The sequence below is a fragment of the Lissotriton helveticus genome, chromosome 5_1, assembly GCF_964261635.1.
Source record: "Lissotriton helveticus chromosome 5_1, aLisHel1.1, whole genome shotgun sequence".
Classification (NCBI taxonomy): domain Eukaryota; kingdom Metazoa; phylum Chordata; class Amphibia; order Caudata; family Salamandridae; genus Lissotriton; species Lissotriton helveticus.
Window position 1 is genome coordinate 148124233 of NC_136065.1, and position 17736 is coordinate 148141968.

General features: G+C 43.7%; 1 pseudogene; it reads left to right on the top strand.

Moving 5' to 3' along the window:
• Nucleotides 1-13403: 13403 nt before the first annotated feature.
• On the top strand, nt 13404-16792 carry LOC144752419 (splicing factor U2AF 65 kDa subunit pseudogene; annotated as a pseudogene).
• The last annotated feature ends 944 nt before the right edge of the window (nt 16793-17736 follow it).

The window sequence follows — 17736 nt, forward strand, 5'->3', positions numbered from 1 at the left end:
CTCCGCTTGGCCGGTGCTTGCCTAGGGTGGTTGTCTCATTCTGGCGCCTCTTCTCCTCTTCTCCGCTCCCCCACCTCAGTGTGTGGCAGCCCACTTGTTGATGTTCCTTCGGTCTAGACGCGCTTCCTGTGTGGCCACTGTTGTTGATTTTGTCACAGCGTGCCTGTTCTCTTGCTTCTCCGTCTTTATTCTTTTTCTTTTTCGCCCGATCAGACCTAAGTTGTTCTTCTACCGGGCACACACCTCGCGTTCCAGCGCTGTCCCGACTCAAGCTTGGTGTCGCTGTAGCTGTGGCGATGTTACCGGGGTTTTATGACTCCGCCATCTTGGGCTGCATCCTTCGTTTCCCTGCCTTGGAGGATTCCTGGCTATTCTGCTGCAAACACGGCGTTTCCAGTTGCGCTCGCCGCCTCCTGTGCTGCACTGTGTGTTCCTACACACCTCCTGCTGCTTTGTGCGGGAGTTCGATCCGTTTCGCCGTTCTTCTCGCTGGTTTTTGGCCCGGGGACACGGAGCTCACGAACTTAGGCAACCGCCTGCGCTGCCATCCAAGCCACGCCCCCCTGCTTCCGTCGTTTCTAAACAAACAGTTAACCAGAGACTGCTGATCTCAGCTCTGTCGCTGAGAGCGCTACAAATGTATCGCGGCTCTCAATGGTGAATCATCACACACTGCAGGGGGGCCGGGCTGCCCTCTCAGTCCGATGCTGCAGCTAATCACGTACCGTGTCACCAGGGGGTCGGGATTAAATCCGTCACGTCCGGGAGGAAAAGGAAGTAAAGAGGCGGGGGAATCTGGGAGTGCAGGCTGCCTGCTCACGAGACAGCCTCTCTCATGCCATCGATCGCCGCCCCGGTTTTTACAAAATATCGCATTTGCCCGCACTGCTGGGTTATTATTCTCAGCTCCAGGTCAGGTACCGAGTTAGATTACTGTAAAATACAGCCACTACAGTCGCAGAAATTGGCTTTCAGGACTGTTAACAATCTATTGGAAAAATGAAAGCTGAGAAAATATTGCCACCGGATGTGCATGGTAGATTGTTTTTTCACACCATTTAACAGTTATATGTCTCGCAAATGTGGAAATTATAATTTGTACAATATAATGTGTGATTATTTGCTGGTTACTGTTGGTTCTGATGTGGTTTTTCTTGCATCGTTGTTACCTTGACGAAGAGCAGTTTACCCAAAATGCATTACCATCCACGTTGACTCGTGAGGCCAGGGCTCAGTGACAGGCAGGCTCCAGGCCGAGCCGTGCTATACTGAGCTAAACAGTATTGGCTGGAGTGGGATTCCTGATCGCCAAGAGGGTTATAGGTCATCCCTGGAGAAGTGGTTCACCTCTGCCGATGGCAGAATGGTAACGGGCATGAACTACGGTGCGACAGCCAAGAAGATGCTTACCATCAAAATACGTTAAACTCTCGGGCAACGGTTAAACAACTAACTTGGCTGATCAGAGTTTATGCTATTTACATGCATCATTGCCATGGTCCTACTTACATAAACTACAGAGTTTTGCATTGGTTGCCTGATGTCTGTTCCTTCGCCAACTTCCTAGGTTTCATCATACAGCATCTACTGTTTTTGTATTGTTTTATGTTCTGTCTTACAAAATTAATACAAAGAATTATTTAAAAAAATTGCTCCTTGAGGCATAGCAACTCAGAAGCTATTTGTACACTAGCAACAAGGCGGTTTTAAAGCAGTTTATTGCATTCTGGCACCCAATTTTAGTATTTGTGTTAAATCAGCAAGGCTGGCCCTTTGCACATTGTTTGAACAGCATATTGTTACTTGATGTATGACTATGATTTCATGCAGGACCTAGAGGGGGCGCTACTATTCACATTACTAATAAAAGTGTGTGGAAAAGAAAAATGACACAAATGTGAGATGTGTTGCAAGGCTGTTACGCACATTCATCCATCCTGCAGTGTCCTTAATTCCCTGGGGATTTGCTGCAGTTTTAAGATCTTGTTAGAGTTTCTCGTTGCTCAAATGGAGGTAATTTCTAATATTTGTAGGTTTCCCTCGTCTTCTTTGCTTGATTTTGCTCACGAGAAAGTGTCACTCATAGTCGGTGAATGTCACTCATAATTGCACTGAAATTATGAAAATGTCACACTAAAGCAAACTCAAACCTTGGCAGCTATGCACTTTAGCAATCTAAGGGGCGGGGGAAGGAAGACGGGGGAGAACAGAAAGAAAGGGAAAGGAAGGCAGTTAAGGACAGGAAAGTGAGAGTGAAACAAAACAGGCAAGGGACCAGAGATATGAACAAGATCGACAACGAGGAGTAGGTCCTTGGCACCGGAGAGACAATAGAAGGGTCGCCTGGCTGGGACAGAGGAAGAGGTCAAAGATCATTAAGATGGCGGATCAGGGACAGGGGAGTCAAAGAAGGAAGTCACAAAATATCGGGGAGCATAAGAGTCCAAGTCAGAAAGTCAAGGGAGAAAATTCCAAAAACACCAAGAGCAAATTTCGCGGAGTGTAACTAGAGGGGGAAAAGAGCCCGGAGGGAGGAGGGCAGTCGGTTTCAAAGTCATAGCCGTACTGTCCATGAGCAAAAGTTCAAGGCAGTGGGGGCAGCACTGTCAAATCCGGTGTCCATAGGTCAAGAATGCATGTTATAGGCGCCAAGGCAGAAGTCCGTAGAGCGGGTGGCATCAAAGTTTAAGAACCAGAGGGGGCGCCTCTCTGGCAAAGTCGAGGAATTATGGGCTCAGATAGCCACGAAGAGTGGTGCAGAGACTTCATACCTCCGCTATGTCCCCAAATCGGCCCAGATGCATTGCGAGGAGGCGAAGCAGGCAGCAGCAACGCTGGCAGGTAGTAGGCGGTCCCTTCCCCACCGGCTGTGTCTGCCTCATACCGATGTTGCGAGCAATTGTTGTTGCAGTTTTACAAAACGCGAACTTGACCTGAAGGTATTGGAGCGCTTTATATAAACACCAGTTACATTACACAAGGACACATTCACTTTTTATAGTCATGGCGAGATTAGGTGATACTGATTTGCCCAGAATCACAGGATATTGAGGGTTTGCTGAGAACCTGGTTCCCCAGTTCCAAAGTGGGCAGTTCTGGTCCTTACACAGCAAGTGTGGAACCTCTTCAGTCTGGTAATGCTGCCCTCATCACTGGTTGAAGGCCTGTAGGTGACTTGCCTCTGTGGGAGAGGAACCCCAATATTTTACTGCACCCCAATATTTTGATCAGCCCCAAATTCACCTCCGGCAGCTCTGCTTCCTGCACATTTGATCTTGTAATAAGAGTCACCACCCTCCAATACACCAAGCCCAACAATGAACTTAGCAGAAGAATCAAAATAGCGACTGGGACCACTCAATAACTGAGTTTTATATCAATGAAAAGTTAAAGAGTTTTATTACAAAATCTCAAAATAGGCAATACAGAGAATTGAAAAGGCAGAAAGTGTCAGATACGAAGTTCTAGACCAAATGAAAAGTGCAAGTTCCCACAATCAACTTAATTTCAGTACATGTGACCATAAAATTACATAAAATAATAACATAAACAGTATACATAATGAAAACAGTCTTTGGGGCAGTCCTTGATGGTGCTTATAAAAAAAACCTCACCGTAGGTCATCATGCTGCACCAATTGCCAATTTGAGCCGAGTAAGATCCCCTTGTGCAAACAAATTCTAGAATATTTTACCATGGAAATGAGAAGGGAAAGGGATCTAAAATGGCAATGCTTGTCTATTAAAAGGGAATACAAAATTGAGTTAATAAAAAGGGTAAGATAAAATACGAGAAGTCACATTAGAAATAAGTGTTAAATATAGCAGCAGTGATCAAAAGAAACAGATATACAAAATACACCATTATCGGTTGTAGTAACCCTTGCATCACAGTTGGATAAGGTGGACCAGACATAACATAATCTGAGTGTATTTGCATCTAAAACAACATTCCTACCTTTTTCCTATATAACCATACAGCATATAAATAATGGCTGATTCAAAATCTACATCCTGGCTTGTATCTGATCTCAAAATGCGACAAGCCATATGATAATGTTTCACCCCCAACAAATTGCATATGGGTTTCAGCACTTTCTGCCTAGACCTGGCGTATTTTTCACAAAAAAATAGAATGTGTTCGACATCCTCACTGGAGTGTTTGCAATATTCGCAGGCTGCAGAGATGGGTTGGAGAGATTTCCATCTATGTATACATTTATTACTAAATTGTTCCCAGCCTGAGTTTTTTATATAATGTGCGAGCAATTTAATCAGATCAAGATACGCTTCCTAAGCTGAAGAGGTTTTACAAGCTAAAAATGCTACAGTCAATCCCCCTGGTTTTGCCTTACAATGGTATTCATTACCTTTGTTGTTCCAGAATGTAGCTTTAACTCTGCCTTAGTGCCTGGAACAATGGTGGAGGGATTGCCCCAGTACCCACTCATGTCTTAATCAGTGAGGTTAGATTTAATGAACTTAAACCAGGGAAATGTATGTGCTTTGCTATGGCTCAAGACGCTATTTACAGTAAGCCTGTAGTGGTGAAGGCCTGGGGTGGACCACAACTTCAGTCAATACAAGAGGGGTTTCAACGTTGCTCAGATAAGTCTTTATCAAAAAACAATTGTAATGTAGGAGCGCTCTGTGGCAAACTAAAAAGGGATCTCAAGAAGTTATTTTCTTTGGAAATCAAGCCTTTAATGTTACAAATTCCCCGACTTATGCACCAGCGACCTGCACTTTTGCCAAATAGACGTCAATCGCCTCTGATGAATATTTGGGGGCAGTTGCCTTAAACCTCTTAGCAATTGCTAAGGCAGAGTATAACAGTACCATTTACATTTTTCCAATATGCAATTTCCAAATCCTACTCTTATCAATACTAATCCCCAACTAGTCAATTTTGCCTACGACTTGGAGGGATTCTCCTTTCTTCGAAAAATTCCCTCTGCGTTTTTTATATGGGTAAAGTACCATGATCTTCATTTTGGAGATGTTCACCTCCAACTCATGAGTGTCACAAAACTCAGTGAATTTATTGAGAATGTTTTGGAGCCCAGATGGGGTTTGAGAAAGCAGAAGATTATCATCCATGCAAAGGAGTGTAGGGGTGGAACAACCAGCTATTGTAGGGGAATCGTGGATGCATTCTTGCCGGAATATTACTACATCATTTATATATTCTGTAAAGAGTGTAGGTGCTAGTACTTATATAGGATTGGTTAGACTGCACCCGAGCTCCATCTGACATGCACAGCAGTATTCGTGTGGAGTCCGATGAGAGTATCCAACAGGGTGTAGTCTAGGCACATGGAGGCTAAAGTAGAGCAAAGGAGCCAGTGCGGGACCAGGTCAAATGCTGACCTGAGGCCCACGAATGCCAGATATAGGTGGTCCCTTGAGAGCCTGAGCTATTTGGCTATAATAAGATCAAATCGAAAGATTTGATCCACTGTGCTCACCCTTGAGCAAACCCTGCATCAATGGAGTACAAATGGAAGCCTCATCGATCCAGTCTTGTAGTCTCATCCCAGGGGGCATGGCCTTAATAGCTTGAAGGGTTTCTTGAAGAGAGAAACAAAATGGGTCAGTTACAGTTACATTCTCCAGATCTGATGCTCTTGACACTAGTGCTGCCATCCTGAGCTACAGCAATCATACATTTTAGAAAAATGTTCAAATCATTGTTGAGGTTGGATTGAAAGTTCTAAAGGGCTGTTAGAATGAGGACATCCATGTGAAAATATATGTCAAAATGTTTGAAAGTAATTTTTACTGGACGCCCCAACTAAGGTTAGCCAATCTGTGTCTACAGAGTGCTGTTTGATGTTGTCTAATAACCGTTTATAATTTATCCCGGCAGCCCAAATCTACTCATGGACTCTCTTTATAACAACATGGATAAGTTGTCCCTTTGCCTCGTGGCACTCCTTGGTGTACCATGTAGGGAGCTGCACATGGGAAGATTTTTTTTTACCATTTTTTGGCCTTTGTGCTATGCAGCTTTAGGGCAGCAAATAGAGCAGAGTGATAATCTGTTGGGTAAAGAAACATCGCCCGGTGACTCAATTAAAGGTTTTAGAATTTCGTTAAAGTCATCATATATACCAACTAAGGGGCATGTGTCAAGACATAATTTCAACCATTTAGTTGATTTCCTATTGTTAGTCAAACTAACCAATGTTTCTGAATTGTCACTTGAATCTGTGGTGATTCCCAGAAAAGAACCCCCAAATGTAAGCCTCAGTTTGTTCTGATCACTGTCCCTTCATGTGAAGATTTTATCTGCCAAGTGCCATAAATCGAGATCCAAGAAAACGTAATAAATTCTGCTTTTTATAGGACCACGGGCAAATGTCAAGTCTCCTGCATTGATAAGCAGGGAACTAAATGCATCTCTTTACAATGTAGTGGGATAGGAAATGTAGTGTGGGTGACTCTTTGCTACGTAAAACTGAGCGGCTATAAACATTAAATAAATCAATTTTGCAACCGTTTCCACTAATAAAAGACAAACCCAGAATATCATTGCAATCAATGGTCAGTCTATTAACAGTTACATTTATTAAGTTCTTGACCCACACAATGAGGCCACCAGATGGGCAGCCAGCTTTCGAAGGAGTGGCTTTGATACTGAAATTGGATTAGCCTGATCTGAAGAATTTATTCTTTAACCATGTTTCTTATAGAAGAATAATTCTGTGTGAGTCCATGAACGTCCTCCAATCAGGGTCCATAATTTTGCCCTTCAGGCCTGCAATAATCCAAGACAGAATTAAGTAAGGGTGCTCTGTCATTTTAGGGGAAAAGCCACGCTCCGTGAGAGCAGTAGGTGGAGGTAGCTGCAATACGGCGTCAATATGAGCCAGAGCTATGCGCACGTATCATATGATACAATAACGCTGTTGGTAGAACCAAGACTGGAAGAATCATACTTAGATGGCATTGTTCGAGACATAGTTTTGGCTGCTACACCACGTTTCCCACCCTTGTTTTGCCCACACATTATCTGATATGACTCAACATTGGGGGGGTAGGGTCAAAATGCGTATCCACACTAGCCGAACGTCAATCAATGCTTTCTAGATCTGAGAGTGGCTGAAACCTGTTACTAACCGAGACAGCATTTTTGCTCAGATCCATTGCCCTGTTTTGATCAAAACCTCAACCAGACTGTACTCTTAAAGTAGGGAGGAATTAAATGTTTGTAGAAAAACCCCAGTGGGACAATGCCTATGCCTGTACTAACATTCTCCCATCGAGGGCTAAACCACAAATGATTATTCGTTCTGCAAGTTTTGAGTATCTACAGTTCACGACAATACAATCTCCCCTTTGGCTTTTGGGCAACGCTCCTGCCCACCCAACCCTACTGACAAACAAGATATCCTTGGACTCAATCCTGAAACGGATGTTTCGGGACAACCAGTGACAGACTTTGTTCTTTAGCTGGTGAGTGGATTCTTCTCGGTCGGAGCTTAGATGCGGAACAATGATCAATATGCTCACATAGGTTTAACGGGCTGAGGGATGGTCAAGGTTAGCCTAGCTGGGACAAGGTTGTGGCCTTGATGTAATTTTAACTAGATCACTCTGTACAGTTCAATTGCCCCTTTGAGAATCTTTACCTTCAAAAAAGTCCACCCTTGCTGTGAGAACAGGCCCCCTATTAATTGGGGGAGGAATGGAAGCTATATTGTTGGAGAGAGCAGAATGGCAAGAGGAAGAATGGACAGCATGAGACTGTCCATCAGACTAGAAGCTGAAGCATGATATAAAATGGATGGTGTAGCAGCGGCTCCTACTGATGCCTTGGTCGAATCCCTATGGTCTTGCCTGTTATCACGTGAGTTCAAAAACTGAAACAAAACATCGTCTAATTTGCTAAGGCAATCCAGAATCGGAGATTGGATAGAAGTCAACATGTCTTTGAATTTGCTCAATAAACTGTCCAAATTCAAGTTTGAAGCAAAATCAGAGTTCCCAAAATCAAAGGTTTTAACTTGGTTGGGCTGTGGTGTCTGAGCAGGCATGATATAAGGTATACTGAGAAAATAAGCTTTGATGGCCATAGTAATTCTACAGGCCTTATTCTGGACTGTTTGCTTAGTTTTCTTTAGTTTCTTCAGTGGTGGCCCACCCTCGCTGATGAATGATAGATCAATGGTAGGTAATGCATTAGCCGGAAAATTTGGCAGGTCCAGGATCCGTTCAGCAACGTCTATCATAGAACTTAATAGGAGGAGGAGGGGGGATCCTCCATAACACCCAAGTCTCTTGATGAGTCAAGAGCCCTCGGAAAAGGATGGCCCAATTCCTCCCATCTCCAGGGATAAACGGTGTTTTACCAAAATGATATCTTTCTCAATAAGCCCCACAACACGGACCAAAAAAGACTCTAAAGTTGTGCCCTGTAATTTTCTTCAGGGGAGGCTTCCTTCTCACCTGGTACCCAGCTTTTCATAATTTTTAGTGTGTTCAGATAACAAGCACACTTAGTTTGTAGATAGAAAAGTACTCACCACTGAGGGATGGAAGGTTGCTGGATGGAGTCGCATGACATAGTAAGGGTCCGTGAGGGCCAAGGAAGCCCTTTGCTGCCCTAAAGATTCTCATGCTGCTGGACTGCAGAGAGCAATATGAGTGCAATACGGCGGCTACACCCCCTTCAGAGGATGCACTGCAGTTGTGCCTCCTGGCGTATGGACTGTTCCGGATGGAGTCCCCTGGCGTAGTAAAGGTCTATGAGGACCAAGGAAGCACCTTGCTGCCACCAAAGATACCCATGCAGAGGGACTGCGGAGAACACGATGAGCGCAATATGGCTGGCCACATCACCTTCAGAGGATACACTGCTGGTGCGCCTCCTGGCGCATGGAGCATTGGGGTCTGGAGTCCCCTGGCGTAGTAAGTATCTGTGAGGGCCAAGGAAGCCCTTTGCTGCCCCCAAAGATAAAGTTAAAGAGCTTTATTACAAAACCTCCAAATAGGTAAATAGGCAATACAGAGAATTGCAATGCCATGAATGGTCAGATGCAGAGTACATAGTCAGAAATCAGAATTATTGTAAGTCCCGATAAGCAACAAAAATCATAAGGCAGCATCTCTACAGACAAGGATGTCTCTCAATAAATGGACAGAGCCCTATGAGGAAAATGAAAAGTCTTGTGCTCAATTCTATTTGTTAGATTTACAAGGAACAACTAACAGCATCTCTAGGTGAAAAAGGAAAGACTCTGGCATCCCCCAAAACCAAGGGGTTGTATTCACATTTCATGAATAGGTAATAAGCTGTAAATACAGTTTAGCTTGACTAGTGATAATAAATATTGAGCAAATCAGAATGGAGATCGTCACAATAATAGTAATAACACTAACCTATTTATGAGGCAGAGAAAAACGTCCATCAGCTTCCTCAGCAACAACGCAGTACGGAGATGTTCAACACAATATGAAACATTTCCATACAAAGACTCATACACTACTATATGCTAGCCATTCTGCATCTAAACTTGTAGTGGAAGTGTCATTCAGAATGTTACATTAGGTGCACAAAGAAAGTTTAGTTCAAAATACAAGCTCTTTAAGACGGTTTTGAAAAAAAAATACAAGCTCTTGAAGGAAAATAACCAATCGCGTCACACACAGTGTCCTGCACTTCGCGAAATTGATTGGTAGAGGTTATGAGCAGGTGCAGGATTAACAGAACACCAAGAGAGCGCCCATTTTAATAAAATGGCGTTCCTGCAAAAATGTAGCATAACTAAACTACATTTATAAACTTGTAAATCTTTAAAAGGCTTTCAAATGCAAAACTAATAATTAATCAGTTACAACTGTAATCATTATAAAACTAATTAGTATTAAAGAAAAAAATTTCACCCAAAACACCCCCTTAACACCCCCAAAGAGATAAGGAAATGCTGAATTTTTACCCCATGCCGCTACCGTATGGATGGTCAAATCCCATGCCAAAGCTGTTATCTGTTGTTCGTCTAAAGACAAGCTTTTCCCTCTGTGGTCTCCCAAGATACGACGAGTACTATACCAATAGCAATTGTACAGAGGCCATGATAGGTTCACAGAAAGCTGAAAATTCACAGATAGCCAGAAGGAAAGCCATGGGTGACAACCACGGTCTCTTTTATACTTTCATTGGCTCACAGCCTCTCAGATACAATCTCAGAGAAAGCCACACGCTTATTGAGACTGTCAAGGAATGAATGAGACTGCTTATTGAGACTGCTGTGGGATGAAGGGACAGCAGCAGGCTCAAGAAACAACATCTGGCTTACTGGCACAGCCACAGTTATGTTGTATGTCAGTACAGGGCAGCGCAGAAGTGGTCGTACAAACAGGTATAATGTCTAAAACAACAGTGCCAGCTCACCTTTTGACACCACTGATCTGTTGAGATTAGAGCTGTAAAACAGACTGCCAAGTGGGAAGTTAGAAACTTTTTTGCCACATTAGTTTACATTATGAAGTAGCTGAGCTGCTTTCTCACCAGCGTCATTGATAGATGGAAAGGTTAGTACGATTGCCAGCAATCCTTCGGCTGCCTTGCTCTTAGAATTCTATGTTCATACATTCCAACACTGCTTCTTTAGGCGAAAGACTCCCAATTATTTTTCCTAAATGATGTTATTTTAGTTCTCTCACTTAAAACATCTCCTACCATAAAACAAGTTAATAGGAACAGTCAATTCCAAGGTTCCTTTCCTTATTCGGTGCCCTAAGAAATTCCAGCATGCAAAACCTTGTTGGCTAAACAGACCTGTTGATGGTGTCACACAAGTTATTGGCGAACTCGAAAGCTAATTTGTGGTTTGAGAGATATGATAAACCTTATTTCATTCATTGCCCAAAAAATACCAACAACAGTAACGATGACCACTTTACAGGGAATTGTTTTTTTTTTTTTGCCAAGGATGATTTAAAAAAAATGTTTAGTTAATGACTTGGTTCAAAACTTAATTTGATTCAAAATCTTCTTCAAATCGAAGTTTCTAGTTGTTCACATGAAAATATTTGGAACTATTTGTGACAAATGGTGCATTATATAATATATGAGGCCAAATATAATGCAAAGTGCTTCGCTGGCTTTAAAATACTCTATTCTGGAGAGTATGGCATTGTCTTTTAGAAATATTTTTAAAATTGTGTTAACTGGTGCTTGAAAAGATTAATGGGCATATTTTGTAGCAAACATGGTGGGGTGTAAGGACTATTTTATAGGATGGTTGTACCCCAATAAAAATAATTTATAAAATAGCGGACAAATTGTGCATTAAAGCACACAAATTGGCCCCCTGATGGTAGGATTAAAAGACCATTCTAACGGAAGGCGTGGGTGGTGTCTTCCCACAAGCAGTTTTTTAACATTAAGATCCATTTTTGTATTTTAATGCAGATTGAACCAATGCATTTCTTTGGAAACAGAATGTGCATTACAGGCTGCTTCTTTTGGGAGTTTGGTGGGTCTCCCCGACAGAGTTAAGGCGAAAGTAGTGGGTTTAAATATAGCTTTCCAGAAGAATTGGCAGTCTTCCAGTGCTCTAGCACAGTATATACCAAGCCCTGAGAAAGGTTTAGCAGTACACCCAAGAAGCGAGTAGCGCGTGGCAAGATGGCTACTACCTGAGGAGCTCCGTAGCGGTGAGCTATGCTTCAACATGAAGGGATCTCTTCCCCGCTGCGCTGTCGCTCGCAAAGGGGGTCCGTGCATCGGAACTGCCGGGACCGCTAAGGCAAGTTTCCCAACTAAAATGTGACCGGTTAGACCCTTTTCTTTCTTTCTACTTGAAGCGCCTCAGTGCCTTTATTTATAGCGGCCACCATTTTGTATAATCCAGCAGCGGGACCACAAACAGCCGTAATGCAGCTCTTTTCATCGCATTTCTACTGATCTTCCTGCTATTGCTATTGCTCTATCCCCAGCTTTCATCATTATTATACCAAGGACCAGCCTACTAATACTCCACAGATATAGTGTCTTTGCTTGTGACTGGGACTTTTTCTCTTCAAAACAATGGCGGTATTATTCTTTTTCTGCTCCCTTTTTTGTCAGCTGTTGGACTTCCTTTGTATTGGTCACAGTAAGGCCTCTTGCTACTTGACATGTTCGCCTGCTTCTCTGTAGCATTTCACCAATGCATATAATCCCGACCTGCTAAGTACTGACTGCAACTAATAGTCACTGTATCGTACTGGCATTTCAGATTGGCGGCATGCGGCATGCCTGCTGGTTTATTTATTCTCTTGTGTCTGTGACGCAGTGGCTGTTATCTCAAACTGGAGGTCCTTATTTTTACAACATTTATTCGGGCTGTTGGATCTGAGCTCTTCTTCTGCTTTCGTCTCTCATTGACTATATTTATTGCGACTTTGCTGTCTTCTCATCGCCTTCACAAGTTGTACTTTTGGCTACGCCTTAATTTGTTTCTCATCATGGATCATATGCACTCTAACAAACCTCAGGGGGCTTCAGGAACTTCTTCTGGAGGTCGTAAAGACCCAGCAGCTACCACCAGTAAACGACTTAAGAAAGAGCCTTCCTCTCCATCCAAATCACCTCTTCCCCTCATGTTAGAGGACATCATGGATGAACTATGCCTCATTCGCCCCTTTATGTTGGATACCACTGCTACTCTCCAAAGAATTGAGAAGAAATGGTCCGGCCTTGATCAGAGTCTTTCTGAAGTTATGCAAAGGATAAGTGACGTACAGGATGTTATGACCAAAGTCTACAGCCTCACCAAAGAAGTTACCCAACTCAAAAAGACTACAGAGGATTTAGAAAATCGTAACCGGCGTAATAATCTACGCATTCATGGAATTTCAGAAGGTTCTGAAGGCTCGGACATGATTCAAGTTCTTCAGATCATCGGTCTCCCAAAATCAATGGATTTTAATATCCAAACAGCACACAGTTTAGGGCCTCAGAGAGCATCCTCTCCCACCAAACCAAGAGGTATCATCGCCTACTTCCTGCTATATTCAGACCTTATGGCAATCCTCAGTGCTGTCAAGCAACACAAACAGATGCTCTGGTCAGGTCATAAAGTCTTGTTTAGTCAGGATGTATCTAAACCAACAGCCAGCAGACATAAGGAATTCCTCGATCTTAGACAATGGCTGTTGCCCGGCCAGTGCATTACGGTGAATAGTGTTTAAATCTTTCTAGCTCTTACTGACTTAGGAAAAAATCAGGACCTCCTTCCAGAATATTCTGGCTTTTATGGAATTTGTGGCTCTTCCAGAGTGTCCTGGTTGTTTCCACCTCATCTCAGAGGTCCTGATCTGTGGTATCCTGTGACTCTAACCTCCTTTGCATCTCCACCCACCTCTGAGCGGTCTGTTGCAGTCTCCAAAACTGGCCCATAGCACCCTTGCATCATGGAGTCTGAGAAATGTGACTTCATCCTTGTGACACTGGACATGATCCCTGAAGAGGACAACCTCCAGAATTCCTGTGAAAGCATAGATGTAAGTTGCAAGCTCACTATGGCTAGAGTGGAACAGATTCCTTGTATTGTGTGACCCATGGGTCAATACTTCCTCTTGGTTAAGCATTTCTTCTGTTAGCGCTTGGACGCCTTAGGGCAGCAGTCGTTCATTTAATTTCATTTCATTTCTGTGTGGGTTGAGGTATTATTAAAAAGTCCCACAAGAGGTTTTGCTAAGCAAGTTCACAGTCAATGATCTCAGTTATTACCTAATCTTTCATGCACACTTGGAGTGAGCAAATGCACTCATGGTCACCGGGGCTCATCTTGGTGGCCCCCACCTGCTTTTCTCTGTATTGGTCAGCAGCTGCTGAGCAAAGAACACTCAGCCAGAGCAGTGGCAACGGGTACTCTGTATCCACCATATGCAATCTTTGAGTACAGTGAAGTGAAGTGAAGTGATACATTACTTTTTTTGATTTGATTTAAATTAACAAAACAAGACCAAAATGATAAAAATCCAATAAATAGAACCGGGGTTATGAATTTTTAGCAAGTATCTTGAAATATAGTGCTTAAAAGCATAAAGCCTCAACCTGGGCTATCTGGTTACGCTACACTGGGTCAAACTCAAAAGTTCAGGCCTACCGCAATGGAGCATGGGCCAGATACAGGGACCACCCTGTCCTGCTGCAAAGTACCTGGGCTGCACAGTTGACGGAGCTGAGATACATGGAGCAGGAGGCGATGATTTGGCACTGCCGTACAGGACTCGTAGGCGATGCATCGTCACCAAATCCTGTTGTATGTGTCCTCATCAAACTGCGCAGCTGGCGATGCGATTTCACTGAAGCGCTATGCGTCAGGGTCGTGTGTCATTGCGACCGGCGCAACAATGGCGATGCATGGATTTTTTACAGTTGCAGCACATTGCACTCACTTCCAAGGACCCAGGACTGGATTGGCACCACTTGGGATGGCAAGACTCTCACATGACAGAAATCAGGTGCTGTTGAAGAGTGGAGTGAAATCCTTGGTATCCCTTAAACCTCCAATAGGAGGCAATCAGACAAGCCCTTTGAGCAACCCTGGGTGGTGGAGAGATGAAGATCCAGTCCTTCTCACTCTCAGGCAAGATGGCAACAGGCAGCAGGCTAGCACAGCAGAGCAGGAGTCCAGCAGAGTGGCAGTCCTTTCAGCAGCACAGCAGTCCTTCTTCGTGGCAGAGTATCCACAGGTCCAGAAGTGTACTGAGGTGGTGGTGTCAGAGGTCCAATCCTTATACCCAGTTGTGCCTTTAAAGTGAAGGAGACTTCAAAGAGAGGCCTTTGAAATGCACATTGTCCCTGCCCTCGCTCCAGACACACTGTGATGCTTGCTGCCTGCCTGACTGCGGATGCGGCAGGGGAGGAGCCGCTTTGCCCGCATAAAGCCATCCTCCCTAGGCAGAAGATTGCTTTGCAGTCTAGTTGTTGCATCTGCAATCTTCTGCGATAGGGTCACTCACCTTTCTGCTTCCTGGGCACTTCCACGTCACGTTCTCCGCCTCCAGCAAGGTTCCTGACCTTCGGCTTTCTCTTCGGACATCTCAGCTTCCTCCTTGGCATTCCTTGCTCCTGCTCCATTTGCATGGATTCCTGTGTAAAATCAACACAAACATAAAGACAACTCTTTACAGGATCAAAAGGCTACCAAGAAGTATGTGATAATGTGCTCTCTGCAAATACAATGCTGCTGCAGTTTATACATATCCTTATACTTGTCTGGCATGTTCTTCTTGATTACAAAGGTTCTGCTTTTGCCACAGTGATATTCATTCTGAAAAAAACAAGACAAAGGATAGAAAACATCAGTTCACTGTCTCTGCCATGCTAAGAAACATGTATTAGAGATACAACAAGGCCCTACACATTTTTGGTGTTCGTTTTTGACTAAGTTTCCTTGGCTTCGGCAGGAGGGGTCGAAAGAAGGCCCCGGCAGCAGCACCACCGCCATCACCCTGACCAACATGTAGATGAGTTTGAGCGGCAACTGAACAAACACAAACAAGAACGTGAGAAGGAGAACCATCACAGGAAACGAAGTCACCGTCGCTCTAGGAGCCGAGAGAGAAAACGTTGTAGCCGTAGTAGGAATAGGCATGGCAGAAACCCGCGTAGTGGCTCCCGGGACCGAAGACGTCGCAGCAGGTCTCCCAGTCATGAGAAGAAAAAGAAGATCCGCAAGTACTAGGATGTCCCACCTCCTGGGGTTGAACACATCATACCAATGCAATATAAAGCCATGCAAGCCGCGGGTCAGATTCCAGCAACAGTTCTACTTACGACCATGACCCCGGATGGACTGGCCGTGACCCCTACCCCTGTGCCCGTCGTCGGCAGCCAGATGACCAGGCAGGCGCGCCTGCTCTATGTTGGAAATATCCCCTTCTGAATCACTGAGGAAGCCATGATGGATTTCTTCAATGCCCATATACGCCTTGGAGGTCTGACGCAAGCCCCAGGAAACCTTGTGCTGGCTGTGCAAATAAACCAAGACAAAAATGTTGCTTTCCCGGAGTTCCGCTCGGTGGATGAAACGACACAGGCCATTTCTTTTGATAGTTTCCAGGGGCAGTCTTTAGAGATCCGTCGACCACACGATTATAAGCCACTCCCTGGCATGTCTGAGAACCCTTTGGTATACATACCAGGTGTGGTATCTACTGTGGTGCCAGACTCCGCACACAAGCTGTTTATTGGCGGTTGACCCAACTATCTGAATGATGACCAGATCAAGGAGCTTCTCACTTCTTTTGGGCCTCTGAAAGCGTTTAACTTGGTGAAAGACAGTGCTACTGAGTTGTCTAGGGGATATGCCTTCTGCGAGTTCATTGATATTAAACACAGACCAGGCGATAGCTGGACTAAACGGCATGCAGCAGGGTGACGAGAAGCTTTTGGTTCAAAGATCAAGTGTTGGCACTAAAAATGCTACTCTAAGCACGATAAACCAAACACCTGTGACGTGCAGGTGCCTGGCTTGATGAGCTCACAGGTGCAAATGGGTGGGCACCCTACCGAAGTACTATGCCTCATGAACTTGGTGCTACCCGATGAACTGCTAGACGATGATGAGTATGAAGAGATAGTGGAGGATGTACGTGAAGAATGCAGTAAATATGGCACTGTTATGTCCATTGTGATTCCTTGTCCCATGGATGGAGTTGAGGTACCTGGTTGTGGCAAGATATATGTGGAATTCACTCAGTCTTTGATTGCCAGTATCCATGCAAGGACTCACAGGCCGCAAGCTTGCCAACAGAGTGTGGTCACAAAATATTGTGACCCAGACGGGTAGTACTGCCATGACTTCTGGTAGAAGCTGGAAAATATTTCAAATCCCCGCAACTTTTTGGAAAACGGGGTTGCCTTTGGGGAAAATTTTGAAGGATTGGGAGGGAGGAACTTCCAAAGACCGTTTGCTGGTCCTTCATGCGAAGAGTGTTAATATTTTATGACCAAATATTTTTTTTGGATTGTTCCCATGACCTCTGCCCTTTATAGCCCTAATAAAAAACATACAGATACTCTACACCCATAGCCGTCCGCTGGCAATACTCTGGCAGTGCTCCTTCCTTCCAGAGGACCATTAAATATCTGTGGTGGTTATACTGTAGTGCAGATGTTGCCTTTTTCCTTAATTTCTGTCTATGGCATTTTCTTATTGCTGAGACAAATTTGCTCATTAAACATTTGTTGTATTTAAAAAAAAAACTAAGTTTACTAGAACTGAAAATACAAGAGGAAATTTTCCAGGCTCTGTGTTGACTGTAGTTCTAGTTTTGTGATGGGGCGTTAATTATTGCTTGCTACAGAAAGCTTTTGGGTATGCATATAACCACATGCGTGTACATAAGAATAATGGTTCTATAGATAATCTGTTTCTCTCTCAAACCTATACTTTCCCTTTCTTTCGTAGATTATATACCACTCCCGTGTATGCCGTCACTTACCTAATTTACGAAAGAGGGGAAATATACAGGTACTCCTATATACGCGTGGGTTCAAGTTAGAGCAATTGTATTATATATATATATATATATATATATATATATATATATATATATATATATATATATATATATATATATATTTCTGGATGTGAAGGTATATATGTCTAACATGAAGTTGGAGACAACATTGCATAGAACGAATACAGCAGGCAACACAACACTCCACACAAAAAGTGCCCACCCCAAGCAACTAATAAAAAGTATCCCTTACGGAGAATTCCTGAGTTTG